The sequence below is a fragment of the Protopterus annectens genome, chromosome 17.part0, assembly GCF_019279795.1.
Source record: "Protopterus annectens isolate FY-2018-M chromosome 17.part0, PAN1.0, whole genome shotgun sequence".
Taxonomy (NCBI): Eukaryota; Metazoa; Chordata; order Ceratodontiformes; family Protopteridae; genus Protopterus; species Protopterus annectens.
The window spans coordinates 596504521-596518687 of NC_056751.1; the positions used below are offsets into that span (position 1 = coordinate 596504521).

The window sequence follows — 14167 nt, forward strand, 5'->3', positions numbered from 1 at the left end:
AGACGTTTGCATGGAAGATGATGTCAAAAACATATCTCTTGCCTTATCCCAAATTTACCATTTCTGTGGAAGCATGCAGCCATTTTAGATGCAGTTTGCCTAACTATGAAAGAAGCAAATTTTAAGATCATTGATCTAAAGGCAACTGTGTAAGTTCCAATCTGAAGTAGATGACTTCATTTGTCAGCAACCTGTGAGTATTCAGATCTGGATCTGATCCGAGACGGCAGCTTCACCAGCATCTGATCTGAACTCCAAGCCCCTCCCCTTACCCATAATACCCCTCCATCTCCTTCCTTCCCCCAGATCTCATTTGCCGTGGCTTAGCCCAGCATCGTGGTCTCGGAGCTCCAGGCGTCGTGAGTTGTTTTTACTGATAGTTTTTGGGTGTTTCTACTTTTCTGGTAGTGTCAGGTAGGTTTCTTTTCCCTTCTTGGCCTCCCCTTTCGGTGTGGCTTCACGTTTACAAAAAAAACAAAGTCAGTTTACTTTAGTGTAGTGCCTTTCTTCACCCTACCCCATCCTTGTTAGTCAGTTTGGGTGTGAGTGTGTGTGGTCAGGCAGGTTAGGGCCTTGTGATGGCTGATCAGAAGAAGCTGGTATTTAGAAAGTGCACAGTGTGTGGTCACAAGTTGTCTCCGGCTGATGGCCACACTCTGTGTGTGGTTTGTTTGGGGATTCCCCATCTTTGTTCCACCTGCACTGTTTGCGCGGGGTTTAACTGCAGGGAACTGAAAGATCACAGGGCTAAATTAGTCTTGAAGGGGCTTCTCCCTGCTATGGATGTGGCTGTCTCTGCTTCGGCTACAGTCATGGCTGTGACTGCTGCTGCTTCTTCTGCTACACTTTCTTCCCCTCCCTCCCAGGCTTGGACTCAACCTCCTGCCAAGAGGTCGGTGGATAGGGAGCACAGGGAAAAAAAAACAAAAAGAAAAAGACAAAGGGAGGAAGACATCGGCAGACCGGTCGGATCCGGTGGGTCCTCCTCAGAAGCAACAAATGATGTCCAGGCCTAGCACTCCTCAGCTTTGCTCGCCCAGATTCTCACCGGAGGAGCCTAGACCTTCTTTTTGGGCCTCTGTACATCAACTCTCCCGGTCGATGTCTTTGGCCTCGTTGCGCTCCACCAGAAGCTTGAGTGAGACATACATGGACAAAATAATGCAAAGCTTTATTTGCACCCAGATTCAGATGGGGGTCTTGCCAGCCCCCTCTTTTTCTGGAGGGGGGAGCTCACTTCCCTTTTTCACCCCGATAACTCCTTCTCTGATCTGGCCCCCGGTATTGGAGATGTTCATCGTGTTACACTGCTGCAGTCATTACACTTGGTGTTATTCTGCCGTCAGGCGGTCCCTCAGTCGGCCTGAGTTCCAAAGTCTTGGTCTGGTGTTGGTTGCTGTCGCTTCTTCCCTGACGTCAGTGCGATAGGGGTATATAAGATGCAGCCAACGCCCTTTTCTTCAATCTTTCTTGCCGTGCGGTGCCCGAAGCAAAAGCAGTTCGCAAGTGCCGGTCGGCCGACTCCTGAGATTTTCATTCCGAATCCAGAACCGAAGTTTTCTACAAAGCTAAGTACCCTGTTGGGGAAACTTTTTCTTGCCTCAGACCGATGTCAGTAAAAGTTAATAACTGTATTTCTTGTGGGAAGCAAATACCTCATAAGGATTTCCATTCTTATTGTATCCCATGCCTAGGCCCAGACCACGACGTCACAGGTTGTCGGTTTTGTGCTAGGTTTAACAAGCGCACTATTAAATGTCGGTTTGATTTTGCCCGACATTATTTTGGCAGAAAATTCAATTACACCATGCCGTCGGAACTACCGACAACAGTAATACACAAAAAGCTCAAAGACAAGGACAGGCATACGAGGCCCAAAACTGACGACGAAGCCTCTTCTAGGCCAGTCGCCGGTTCTCCGGTTTTCAGCGAGGCACCTTCGCAGCCCCTGACGACCATTTCTTTAGAACTACAGGCCGCCTCTGACTCCCACATGGAGATGGCTGGGCCTTCGGACACATCAGATTTACAGCGTACAGAGACTAACCCTTCAGAGGGATCCAGAGTAGCTGAACAACCCGTAGCTTTAGAGGGTGTTTTCAGACCTACTCAGTTAACCATTAAATCTTCTGCTAAGTCTAAAACTCCTTTAAAAACAAAGAAACAACTTCAACATTCACCAGGACAGGCCTCCATGCCTAAGAAACAAATGCTCAAAATGGCCGAACACTTAATCACTCTGTTCAGGGGGTCCCATCCCCCTCCTGATAAAAGGCCTAGACAGGATGCAGACTATGACTCATCCGACCAGGTATCCGTCTCCTCAGATTCCTCCACAGACCTAGGATACTCTTTACCCCCTTATGAGGATTCTGATGCTGAGGAATCAATTCCTTCATCCTCTCCGCCAGAGGACTACTCCTTTGGGGAAACCTTACATACCATGAGGTAGCAGTTCCATTGGGAGGGCCAGGATTATTCAGAATCCAAGAAAAGCCTCAGAGATTTCCTTTTATTACCTCAACACAGACCCCTTGCTATTCCGCCTGTGTTAGATATTGTGGATGATGTGTATTCTGAATCCAGTTTAAATCCTGATTCTTTACCTCCTGCTCCAGTTAAGCCAGACAGATACTAGAGTCTCTGACTCTCACAAATTTCTTTATAAAAGCCCTGTTGCTGACCCTGAAACTATTTCTCAGGGTCCCAAAGGGGTAAAGGCTTATTCAGCAAAAAAATCCAGTCCCCTCTGATAGAGATTCCAGAGCATTAGACAGATGGGGGAAGAAAATATATACATCTGCAACTTTAGCAATGAGGGCCTTAAATTGCCAGTTTCACATGCTAAAATATCAGCAATATTTGATGTCTCAGTTGAAACAAAAAATGCTTCCAAATTCAGATCCACCTAATCATAAGGAAATGCAGGATTTATTGCATGCAGCTGAACAAGTGGGAAAACATACTTTGCAATGTGGTTTTTATTCATTAGTGGCCTCCTGTAGAGCAGCAGTTACAGGATCTGTCGTCAGAAGACATGCTTGGTTAAAAGAACAGACATTACCAGATCATGTTAAAGCAAAGTTATTGGATGCACCTTTGCAGCAGGATGTTTTATTTGGAGTTAAGGCAGAAGAGGTATTAAAGAAAATGGAGGATAAGGCAAAATCTATGCAAACGGTGAAGGATTTCTTACAGGTTCAGCCTCCTCGATTTAGCAGAAATTGGCCAACAAAGAATTGGTCCTTTCCAGTTACAGACAGACCTCAAAGGGGCAGATACAGACGTCCAAGAGGTAGAGGTCAACCACAAGGTCCTTGCAGGCCTCGACAGTGGGGTGCATCAACCCAGAAAGAAGGGGAAGACAGGCCTCAACCTTATAAAAAACAGCCCCAATGACTACCCATTACAGCTGCCAAACACTTCTCTCTTGGCAGCCCCCTTGGGAGGAAAACTGGCACTTTTCTGTCACAATTGGCATATGATCACCAAAGACAAATGGGTTCTCAACATTGTATCTCAAGGTTACAGGTTCCACTTTCACACTCTGCCAAGGTTAAAAGGAATGCCAAATCTGCCACCAAATCAATGGGCAGAGGCTCAAAGACAAATTACTTCACTCATGGACATGAGAGCTATTCAAGAGGTACCAGCACAGGAGCAAGGACAAGGATTTTACTCAAGACTCTTTCTGGTTCCCAGAAAGGACAAAGCCTGGAGGACCATTCTGGATCTTTCTTCTCTAAACACTTACCTGGATGGTCCAAAATTCAAAATGTTGACACTACAGCAGCTTCTTCCCATGCTGGGCAAGAAAGCTTGGCTCGTAACTTTGGACCTCAAGGAGGCATACCTGCATGTCCCTATCAGACAAAACTGCAGAAGATTCTTAGCTGGTTCAATGCATTACCAATTCTCTGCACTGCCCTTTGGCTTATCTATTGCGCCCAGGGTCTTCACAAAGTGCCTGGCACCAGTAATTGCATTTTGCAGACAGAAAGGAATTCAAATTTATCTGTACCTGGACGATTGCCTGATTCAAGCAGAGAGCAAGGACATTCTTCTAAAGCATCTGGCATTTGTAAAAAAGTTATTAAGTTGCCCAGGCTAAACAGTAAACTAAAAGAAGTCAAAACTAGTGCCCTCACAAGAGATAATATTCCTGGATGCCAGCTTAAATACAACAGTCCAGATGGTTTATCTCACGCCAGACAAGCAAGGACAACTCACTCAATATTTTCAATTGATGGCAACAAAGACCCAACTCCCTGCAAGAAAAATTCTGCAGGCCTTGGGTTACATGGCATCTTGCATACTACTAATTCCATATGCCAGACTGCATATGAGGAAACTACAATGGTACCTAAAGAATGTATGGTCTCAACACTGACAAAGTTTGGAAACAGTTATACCACTAATTCCTTGCCTACAACAGGAGTTTCGATGGTGGGCTCAAGCATGTCACCTCAACAAGGGACAGCCTTTTACTCAACCCACAGCCAGGCAAACACTGACAACAGATGCATCGGATTACGCCTGGGGAGCACACATGGCAGGAAAATGTATTCAGGGCAAGTGGCCCGCAGAACAAAGGCATCTTCACATCAATGAAAAAGAGATGCTAGCTGTACAAAATGCCGTTATAGCTTTCAAGGACCTTCTGCATCCAGGACAACTACTACTAAAGGCAGACAACACCACAGTTATGTGGTACATAAACAAGCAAGGGGGCACTCATTCTTATCCCCCCTGCAGACAAGCCATGACCTTGTGGAACACAGCTCCAACCTATCAAGTTCATCTGCAAGCACATCTCCTGCCAGGAGAGAAAAACACACTGGCAGACAACTTAAGCAGAAACATCATGGATCCGCACGAGTGGAAATTACATCCACATATATTCAGAATGATAACACAAAAATGGTGGAGCCCGGACATAGATCTGTTTGCAACCCCAATGAACTGCCAGCTACAGAAATTCTGCACAAGGACTTAACCACCCACAAGCATGGAAAGTGGATGCTCTCTCATTCAGCTGGAAAAACCTACAAGTATATGCTTTCCCACCACTACCTCTCCTTCCAAAGGTACTCATAAAAGCCAGGCAAGAAAAGCCAAAGATGATCCTGATTGCCCCAGACTGGCCACGCCAGCACTGGTACCCAGTCTTAAAGAACTTAGCACAGGGTCCACCCTGGATTTTGCCTCAAATCCCACATCTTCTGACTCAGCACAACAGTCAGATACTTCACAGCCAGCTAACGACTTTAAATCTGGCTGCATGGGCAGATTCCTTAGTCAAGCAAGCAATGCCTCTCTCCAAAGCTGTTATGGATGTCATTCTGGAGGCCAGAAGGCCAAGCACCAGGAAAGCCTATTCGGATAAATGGAAGAGATTCTGTGCCTGGAACCAGGCTCACAGCCTTGACCCTCTTGTCCCAAATATTACTCAGATACTATAATATTTAACTGAGATGCTGGACAAAAGCCTCTCCTTTTCATCCATCAAGATCCATGCCTCTGCCATCTCTACTCATTACAACACAGACCCACCTATTTTTTCTAATCCTTTGCTAAAACAATACCTCAGAGGGGCTAAAAACATAAGACCGTCCCGTAGAGCACCAGCTCCAACTTGAGACCTCAACTTCGTGTTGGAAAAATTAACTTTACCTCCTTTTGAGCCAGCTAACTCGGCAGATTTAAAATATGTCTCTTGGAAAACTGCTCTCCTCCTGGCAATAACCTCAGCATGAAGAGTTTCAGAGTTACAGGCATTAATGGCAGTGGAACCTTTCCTCATTTTCCACCAAGACAGGGTGTCTTTAAGAACAAACCCTACTTTTATGCCAAAGGTGGTATCAAGTGTGGCTCTAAACCAAACTATTCACTTGCCAACTTTTTATCCAAATCCACAGAATAATGGGGAGAGACTTCTGCATTCCTTGGACATACACAGGCAGTTACGCTTCTACTTGGACAAAACGAAAGCTTTCAGAAAAACTGAGCAATTGTTTGTAGCATATGCTGCAGGAGCACAGGGAAAAGCCATTTCAAAACAGACCATTTCAAAATGGATAGGACACTGCATACATTTCTGCTATACACACCATGGGAAAACTGTACCTAACAGCATTAGGTCTCATTCCACCAGGGCAACAGCCACTTCAACTGCCTACCTCAGAGGAGTACCTACCAAGGACATTTTGGAAGCAGTAACTTGGGAGTTCAGTGCATACCTTCACCAAGCATTACCATCTGCCTCTTTACTCTAAATCCAGAGCTGGCTTTGCCACTGCAGTGCTGCAGGGCCTTATAGCCTCCCCTAATGCCTTATAGAACCAGCCACCCTACCTCAGCTTTGGGATTCTACCCAAGTGTACTGACTGCAGCAGTGTAACATGATGAACATAGTACAGTTTTGTACCTACCATAAATGTAGATGTTCTAGTGTGTACACTGCTGCAGTCTAGGTTACCCTCCCTCCTTCCCCTCTTACTTGCTGGTACATACCTAAGTCTTCTACCCTTTGCTACCTATGGGGAGTATTTGCTGGTAACTGAAAGTTTTTGATTGCTTTTCTTATGTATGCCTTTTTTTTTTGCATTGCCTACCTTTTTGGGGGCACCTGACATCTGGGGCAAGAAAAACTGAAGAAAATGGCATCGGCTGCATCTTTTATACCCCTGTCGCACTGACATCAGGGAAGAAACGACAGCAACCAACGCCGGACCAAGACTTTGGAACTCAGGCCGACTGAGGGACCGCCTGACGGCAGGATAACCCCAAGTGTAATGACTGCAGCAGTGTATACACTCTAACATCTACATTTATGGTAGGTACAAAACTGTACTTTTTTGGATCCGAGAGGAACTGGAGTCAGGGGGTCGGTGTCGATGGTACTAGGTACTTTGAAACCAGATGTTACCTTGAGCGCATCGGACCAGACTAGTTTGAACCCAAGCGGCTCTCGGAGCCAAAGCCTGGGAGTTGGATCGGGGGAGGGTTGGGTTTTTCTCCATTGGTGCTGTCTTAGTCAGGTCAAAGCCCTCTCTTTGGTATCTCGGCTCCGGCGGGCTCGGACCCGGGATGAACAGCTTATTCATTGGTTTCCTGGGAGGCTCGCTCTCCCTTGGCTTTCGACGTGGTGGAAAGGGTTCTCTCCAGTGGATTGAGGCCCCTGACTATCTCCTTGGATTCTGCCCCTAGCCCCAAGGCTCTGAGTGCGACTTAAGCCATTTTGCCCATTCAAGGACAGCCTCTGCTCAATGTGCCCCAGGCTGTTCCCCTTGAGGAACAACAGGCAGTTTGTGAGTCCTGTCCGGAGATCCCCACCAAAGAGGTTCCTTGCAAACCAACGTGCAAAAGGAGGCACCTGGAATCCTTCACAAAATCCCTCACTGAAGACACTGATTTGGAGGAAGGGGAAGGTTCTCCCAGATCACCCTCCCCGTCGATGTCTCCTTTGGAGAATTCATGGAAATCCTGTACCTGCAGGGAAGGGGGGTTGGATCCGGCCCCAAGCTTTCCTTGGACGAGTCTGTTTTTCTGGAAGCCTTCGGCATGGGCCCGTCTACTTCTTGGGTGTCTCCCCTCCCCTGCAAATGCCATAATGGATCTTATTACCACCCGGGCATGGAAGGAACTGGACATTATAGAGCCAATCCCGAAGCGTTCAGACAAGATTGAGTCCTTTTGTGGATAGGCCCAGTTGGAAAAAGGGGTCCCCTGTAGACACTATGGTGGTAGAAGCTGCCACTAAGTAAGAACTAGCTCAGGAAAGTTCTACCGTCTGTCCCCTGATCAAGAGTCCAGAATGATGGATCGTCTAGGAAAGCGGGTGTATGCTTCAGCCACCTTTTCCATAAGGGTGCTGAATTATTTGGCCCATGTCACTTGACTGCAGCATGACCTTGTCAGGGAGCCAACTGAGTCGCCCCCAGGGTCCATGTCACCGGAGGATAAATGCTTATTCTCTGCGTGAATGGTCACACTCAAAGCGGTTTCTAATGTGTCAATGCACCTCATTTCGCATGCCACCGAGGGAGAGGCAAGGGTAGCCCAATCTGGCGTTGCCATGAGGTGACACGCCTGGCTCAGGCTATGTCAGTTCACGGAACCCTTTAAGGAGTCTTTCGCGAATGCCCCTTATGACGGTTCTTCCTTGTTTGGGAAGACTGTTCATGAGACGTTAGTCCAGAGTGAAAAGGATGGGAAGACACTGTCTGCCATCGCAATCCACTTCTCGAACCCTCAAAGATCCTTTTCCAGGAGTCAACGGGGGCAAAAGAAGATGTGGTTCCGGAAGTATCAGTATTCCTGAGACACTCTGGACTCATCTTCCCCCAGAGGTAGAGGGGGTCCAGACAGACGCTGGCCCAGAGTTGGGGGGGGGGGGTCTGAGAAATTTTGGGTCTCGAGAACCATTCTCGACAGGCCCGCACAGCAGCCGTGAGGGGTTGCCTGACTGCTCTGCTCTGGAGGCAGTCGGGGGTTGCCTTTCTCTGCACCTGACAGCGTGGGAGTCAGTGTCAGCAGACTGTTGGGTGCTTTACATCATATCCAGAGGTTATACCATCCTTTTTATGGTTCCTCCCATTCCCCCAAAACACCTACCAGACTTTCCACCGGCACAAAGGGAGGTAGCAGGACTCAAAATAGACAAGCTGCTAAGGAAATGAGTCATCCATTCCATCCCCCGAGATCAGTCTGGATCGGGCATCTACTCCAGGTTCTTTTTGGTGCCTAAAAAGACTGGGGAGCTAAGTCCTATTCTGGATCTTTCCACCCTGAACCTGTCAGTTGCCAAAGAAATGTTCCAGATGGTCACATTACAGTCCATCCTGCCTTACCCTCAGGAGAACGACTAGATGTGCTCCATAGATCTCCAGGATGCATGCTACCATATAAAGATGCACAGACACTCCAGGAGGTCCCTCCACTTTCGGCTAGGAGCCATTCATTATCAGTTTCGAGCCATACCCTTCTGTCTCACCACAGCCCCCAGGGTGTTCACCAAGGTCATGGCAGTAGTAGCGACTCACCTGAGGCTCTGGGGAATACAGGTCTTTTCATACCTGGACGACTGGCTCCTTGCTGCTCCCACTAAGTGTCTACTTTGTCAGGCCAGAGACTATTTCCAGAATCTGTCAGACTTTCTGTGAATTGCGATAAACACATCCAAGTCTTCTCTAGATCCAGTCCAGGTTTTAGACTACATTGGAGCAAGGATAGACACATTGCAAACCAAAGTTTTTCTAACTCCGGAGAGAGTTCGAAGCTTAAGACTCCATGTGTTTGTTATCTTTTATTCTCAACTTCCTTCAGCTAAGGTGGTATTACGAGCCCTTGGTTCCATGGCAGCAACCATTACTGTTCTTCCCTGTGCTCATCTGCAAATGTGGGTTCTACAGTGGACACTAGCGTTCCAATGGTTGTTATTAGATCTGCCGTTGATGCATCCAGTTCATGTAAGCAACGCTTGCAGGAAGTCCCTCCTCTGGTGGATATGCTCTTCGGAACTAGTCGAGGGATGAACATTTATTCTAGCCTCTCCCCAAGCCATGGTGACCACCGACGCCTCCCATCTAGGGTGTGGGGGCATTGCTCAGGCAGGACAGTCCAAGGTACGTGGTCCCCGAACAAGACCAACTTGCATATAAGTGTTGTAGAGATGAGGGCATTCCTTTTGTCATTGCAGGACCTTCATGCCTTTCTTCCTCTGGGAACCGTTGCAATTCAGACAGACAACATGTCAGTGGTCTGGTACATCAACAAACAGGGAGGAACCAGATCTTACCCTGTTTGCTACGAGGCCATGAGAGTGTGGAAATGGGTGATCTCCAGCAGCTGATTTCTGGTAGCAATGCACATTCCGGGTCGATCTAACATACTGGCGGACAAACTGAGCAGTACTGTTCTGCTGCCTTATGAGTGGTCTCTGAATCCTTCTGTAGCGGAGCAGATCTTTCCTGAGGGGGGTCGACCTTGCTGCGATCTCTTTGCATCTCCATCCAACGTGAAGTGCATAGAGTTCTTCACTCTGATCCCCCCACAGGGGGAATACCCCAGGGGCCATCTGGTTTATGCTTGGCCTCCTAGTCTTCTCTATGCTTACCCCCCCCCCATTACCTCTCATAACAAAATTCCTCCAGAAGGCTCACAGGTTGGGGAGCACAGTAATCCTTATTGCACCATTTTGGCCTCGCCAAGTCTGGTTTCCCTTTCTTTGGTCTCATCTAATAGTTCCTCCATGAATCTTGGATCTCATCTCGCACCCCTCAAGGGTCCCTCATCCAGACCTGGTCAGTCTGAAGCTCACTGCTTGGCTGCTCCAGTTCCCTTGATTGCTAGGACTCCTGGTCTTTTTTCTCTGGTCAAGACTTTTCTGGTGGCAGCTCATAAATCATCCACCAGAAAACTATACCGTAGCAAATGGAAGCGTTTCTCTATCTGGGCTTCTCCAAGGGATTTGGATCCTTTCACAGCTCCTGTCCCAGTGGTCCTGGAGTTCTTGACGTACATTTTCCAGCAGGGTGCTAGCTCATTTACAGTAAAAGTTCAACTGGCTGCCATTTCCAATTTCCATATAAGTGCGAACATGGCTTCATTAGCTTCCAGACTTAGCAAAATCTAAGTGTACCTCTCTATTAAGACCCCCGATTAAAGATCCTACTCTTCCTTTGGATCTCATCTTAGTTTTACAAGCTCTGGTTGCTCCACCTTTTGAGCTGGCTGCTTCTGTGGATCTGAAATTTTTGTCTTGAAAGGCAGCCTTTCTGGTGGCTATCACCTCGGCTAGGAGGGTGTCAGAACTCCAGGAATTATGTATCAAACCTCCATATATGAAAATATATAAAAGGGACACTACAGCTAATTTTTTTTTTTTTTTTTGCAGTTAAAGGGACAGTCCCAGATATTTTTGTTTTGATTCTAGTCTTGGTTTGCATTTTCAGTCCATCTTTTTGAGCATGTCCCAACTTTGGCTAAGGGGTTCGGGGGAGTGATGCTTACAGGATGTTTTAGTGGTCTTAGTCAAATTCCATCTCCGCTCTCACTGATTCATTCATTAGTTTCTGTGCTTTTTATCCTCAGAGAAAAGTAGCCTTTCAGGCATTTTTGTGACCTCACTGGCTAGTACCTTGCAGGAAAAGCATATGAGCAATGCAAAGCTAAAATGTTCGTAAACAAATTTTTATTCATGTCATATTTTTTGTGTGGCTTCCTGAATGCTAGCAAAGAGCTATGATGTTTATGCATGACTGCCACTTGCTCTGTAGAAAGCATCAGAATGATGCAAGTTTCGAACAGTAGTAGAAGCAGTCTTTTTTTGTATATTTTGTTCTTTGATCTCTGAATACTAGCCAAGTCTAATGGTTTTCAGACCTGCTATAAAAGCTTGTGTATGACGCAAAGCAGTAGAACAATGAAGTCCAGAACTTACTGTCATAATAGGGGGTGTACAGTATGGCAACCTGTGATAGTTTTGTATACTAATTCTGAAATTGCTTTACTACAGAGTAAGGGGAATACATCAGTAGACTAAGATTTAGTATAACTTCACTAAACTGTACTCTTTTGACTGTATTGCTCGCAGTTACACTGTGCAGAATAAATAAAGGAAATAGAGCTTCACAGTTAAGATGAGCTTTTTGATGAGTTCATGAAAAGGAAACAGAGTTTTGCCTTATCGTCCCTGTGAAGATTGGGTGACGATAGATAAAGGCTGCCAGCCTAGCCAGATTGTGGAACTGGAAAAAAAATGTAACAGTGCACTCTACTGACAGAGTAAAGCAGGTTTTGACCCTTTGATGTTATAACTAAAGCCAGTAAATCTAGAGTGAGGCATCCTGCCTATTATTTTAAGGCCAGAATTTGCATGCATAAATGTCCTTTATTGCTGTTGTTTCTGCCCAGAGGTGAAGAATGTAAATCTAGTTTCTGTTAGCCTGGGAACCCAGGGAAGTGTGAAGAATGATGTAATATGAACCAGGAATGTGATTTTAAAAGCAGAGAGAATCGGAGAGCATTAAGCATTTTTGTCATGTCCATCCAACTCACCAGTATTGTCTTGCTCTATATGTAAGTTTATCTTACCAGAAGAAGAATGGGGGCAAGGTTTCTACTCAAGACTTTTCCTGGTACCCAGAAAAGAGAATTCCTGGCGTCCTATCCTGGACCTGTCTATCCTAAACACCTTTTTGGTAATCCCAAAATTCAAGATGCTAACTCTTCATCAGCTGCTTCCCATGCTAGGCAAAGATGCCTGGTTGGCAACACTGGATTTAAAGGAAGCCTACCTGCACATCCGAATAAGGGAATCTTGCAGAAGATAGCTACGCTTCAGAGCAGGCTACATGCACTATCAGTTCTCTGCACTGCCCTTTGGCTTATCTACTGCGCCCAGGGTATTCACAAAGTGCCTAGCTCCAGTCATTGCATTTTGCAGGCAAAGACATATTCAGATATACCCTTACCTGGGTGATTGTCTAATTCAGGCAGAAAGCCAGGACTTACTATTAAATCATCTGGCATTTGTAAAGAAATTACTAACTTCTCTGGGGTACACCATAAACGAAAAGAAATCACATGTTGTACCCTGCTAACAAATTGTATTCCTGGGAGCAAGCTTGAATACAACTTTCCAGATGGCCTACCTCACGCCAGAGAAACAAGTTCATTTGACAACCTACTTCAAACTACTGTCCACAAAGACCCAGCTGTCTGCAAGGAAAATACTGCAGGCCATGGGGTTCATGGCCTCTTGCATTCTACTAATTCCATATGCAAGACTGCATCTGAGGAAACTAAAGTGGTATCTAAAAAGCCTGTGGTGTCAACATTCTCAGGATCTAGAATCAATGATTGTGATCATTCCTTGTCTAAAGATAGAGTTCCTTTGGTGGGCAGAGGCCTGCCACCAAAACAAGGGACTGCCATTCACTCTACCCCCTGCCGCATAAACCCTAACAACAGACACATCAGACTATGCATGGGGAGGCTCACTTGGCAGGGCAGTGCATTCAGGGCAAATGGAGCCCAAGTCAGATGCACCTGCGGTTCCACTTCTAACCATCGAAATTTCAAAACATCAAACTTCTGATCATTGAGACCAGAACATCGAATTTTGAAACATCGAAGGTTACAAGTGTAACAAAAAAAAAAAACAAAGAAAAAAAAGATGTGCCCCCCCCCCCCACTTTAATATTCCAACTCCAAGACCGCACTACAGTGGAATAAAGGGAAATCTCCCATTTAGCACTATATGCAGAAGTGCTAAACGGGAAATTTTCCGTACCATATCTGTAGTGCCATCACACAGATGGCACATAGACGCACACAGTATGCAGGGCACCTTGGTGCCCTGCAAAAACACAAACAATCTCCCACTTACACTTACCTTTTTCTTTCCCTTCAAACCTTCGATGTTTTAAAACTTGATGATCTGAACTTTGAGGGGAACCGCACCTGCATATCAATCAAAAAGAAATGTTGGCTGTATAGAATGCTCTGACAGCCTTCAAGGACCGCATTCTTCCAGTATTATTATTGGTAAAGACGGACAACACCACAGTTATGTGGTACATAAACAAGCAAGGGGGAACCCACTCATACCCTCTCTGCAGACTAACCATGGCTGTGTGGAACACAGCCTTGAGATACCAAGTGCACCTACAAGCTTAATTCATGCCAGGAAAGCTAAATACACTGGCAGATGACCTAAGCAGAAATGTCATGGACCCGCACGAGTGGAAACTGGAACCAAAGATATTCAACATGTTGAGAAAAATATCAGGGAGCCCAGAGATAGACCTGTTTATCTCCCCTCAGAACTACTAATTGGACAAATTCTGCAGAAGGACTCCCCACAAACAAGCTTGGAAAGTGGATGCCCTGTCCTTCACCTGGAAAAACCTATCAGTTTATGCCTTTCACCCTCTGCCTCTCCTCTCCAAAGTACTACTAAAGATCAAACAGGACAAACCGAGGACAATACTGATTGCACCAGACTGGCCATGCCAACACTGGTGTACCCCCTCTTGCACAGTGTGTCACTGCTGGCACCATGGCACCTGTCTCAGACCCCTGTCCTGCTGTCCCAGCAGGAGGGCCAGATTCTGCACCCACAGCTTCAAAGCTGAACCTTGCAGCCTGGCTAATTACCTGA

The 14167-nt window shown here is 46.3% G+C and overlaps 1 protein-coding gene across 1 annotated transcript in view; it reads left to right on the top strand.

Annotated features, from left to right (window-relative positions):
• The window catches only part of THAP7 (THAP domain containing 7), a 558991-nt gene that overhangs the window by 393659 nt on the left and 151165 nt on the right, over nt 1-14167 (top strand). The window lies entirely within an intron of this gene.